The 2,244-nt window shown below is 41.2% G+C and overlaps 1 pseudogene; it reads right to left on the bottom strand.

Annotated features, from left to right (window-relative positions):
• Window positions 1-223: 223 nt before the first annotated feature.
• Window positions 224-1,355, bottom strand: LOC109386943 (60S ribosomal protein L31 pseudogene; annotated as a pseudogene).
• Window positions 1,356-2,244: the final 889 nt, after the last annotated feature.

Consider the following 2,244-nt stretch of genomic DNA (forward strand, 5'->3'; position numbering starts at 1 on the left):
AAAATCCCCAAGGGCATTGCTTTAATAATTAAATATGACTATCATTTTGTTTAGCTGTGTTCAGAGAATAAACTAGACAGGCGAATACACCATGGAGAACATTAACCTAGAGGTGTAGATAACCTACAAGTTCTTCAGAAAACATCTATCATCTTTATACTATTTCACATTCAGTGTTTTCATTAAAGATGGGTACACATTTTATTTATTTATTTATTGGCAGCTACTTCTCATCCACATTAACTGTTTGTAGGTTTTTGAAAGTGGTGACAGGTACATAGGTAACCAATGTATATAGAGCTTATTTGGTGAATCTTCATCCTCATTATGTTTTCTCAACAACTGCACACGGATGCGGTAGGGGACATTTCTTATTCCTTGGCCCATACATCTTTGAGGAGTCTGGTGTCCCTGGGCACATCTGGAATTCCCATCTCCTTCATTGTGGGAGACCAGCTCCCGCAGGTCCAGGGGTTCCCTCAGGTGGAGACGATGTCCTTGAGGAAAAAAAAAGAAAAGACGCGTGGAGCCACAGGAGCACTTTCAATAAGAAGTGTTTCTCTTTATTTTTACAGCATGTCCTTTTTATACTGGACAGTTGACTATTTACATCATTGAGCTGTTTTTCCCAGAATTAAACTTTTACCCATTAGGAAGTAGTTTTTTACATAGTTTCAATGATTCTTCCTTTCCCAGGGTCTATTTTCTTTAGAGGTTTGTTTTTCTCAGAGTTTTACTTCCTCACGATGTTTCTGCTACAGGGTACAGCCCAATCTGTTCTATACTAATGACTAACTTATCCTAACTATGTTTCAATTTCTACAGATAATGGCCAGAGCTGAGCTCCTGCCTTGTCTCCTAAAGGATGTTTACCACTTAGCAATTCTTTCAAACACTACTGGCTAAACAGGATCTTAAGAATTATAAGGTGCATAACTTGTCTATTACTAAGAAACTAACAGCAAAACAGAATTATCTCCAATGTGTCTAAAACTCACTTATTCAGTTAAGATAAACTAAACAACCAATATAAGAAGGGGTGTCAGATCTTCGTCCTACTGGGGGCATCCAAAAGGGAATTTCAAAATTTTTCAAGATGTAAAGCAGTATCTGTTTCTCAGTCAGAGCTTCAGTATTTGTCACAATAGCAGTGCACTTCGCCATGTCAAACACTGAGGCGCAGCCGGCTCCCAACACTTCGTGGCAAATTTCCGGCTCTCTCTGAGTGCTGGAGGGGCACACTTCTTGAAACCCACTCCATGGATGCCCTTGTGAATGTCAATGGCATATTCTCTGGTCACTACCTTGTTGATGGCAGAACAGCCCTTCTCGCCACCCTTCTTCATGGGAGCCATTCTGCCCAAGTTGGAAAGGAAGAGCGCAAGGTATTGTCCTATGAGAACACATTTTAAAACAATGAAGTACATGTTCTGATAAAGGACAAAAGTATGTGAAACATAGGCAGTTGTACAACACATAGGTTGCTCTTACCTGGAGATATACAAGGGGAATGTTCTTTGTATAAACACATAAATCACATCGATGTTTGGTTTTATATGTATAGGCTAGTTGGAAGGCTCATCAAAAAGCCTTTAAGTGGGAATTCCTCTAGAAAGGCAAACAGAGAAGGGGCAGTTACTGTATAACCGTTATAGCATGGGAGGCTTTTCCATAGAATACGGAGTATCATTTTACCTTTAAAAACCTTTACAGGGCCGGCCGAGTGGCTCAGTTGGTTAAGATCTGGCTCAAGAGTTTGAGCTCTGAGCAACAGCAGTTCGAGTCCCAGCCCGAGCTGAGCAGCCACTGAGCTGCCAATAGGTGGCAGGATGGCTCAGCTTAAAAAAAAAAAAAAAAAAACCCTTTACAGAAGTTAGTTCTGGAGTAGAGGCATTTGTGTTCCTGATTAAAGAAAATCTTTATGTTCTTCTCCTCAGAATAAATGGCTGTTGTCATGCAGAGGAGGCCAAAACCTTCCTTCTGTGTCTCTTCTCTCTCCGGACAGCACCATAGCCCCCTGCTGGTGGGGACTGTGCTGTGAACCCTGTATCCCAGGCTGCTAGTCCCAGTCCGTAGACAGTGAGCCCTCTGCAAGTGTGAGGGGTGAATATATGAATGATTGAGCTGGCAATGAAGAGGATGTTACGTAGGTGATTTATATTATACATGTATATACAGATCCTGAGAAAGATCAAATCTGAATGTGGAGATTCAGGATTACTGAGAAACTCACAAAAGGTCAGA

The sequence above is a fragment of the Hipposideros armiger genome, unplaced genomic scaffold, assembly GCF_001890085.2.
Source record: "Hipposideros armiger isolate ML-2016 unplaced genomic scaffold, ASM189008v1 scaffold_142, whole genome shotgun sequence".
Taxonomy (NCBI): domain Eukaryota; kingdom Metazoa; phylum Chordata; class Mammalia; order Chiroptera; family Hipposideridae; genus Hipposideros; species Hipposideros armiger.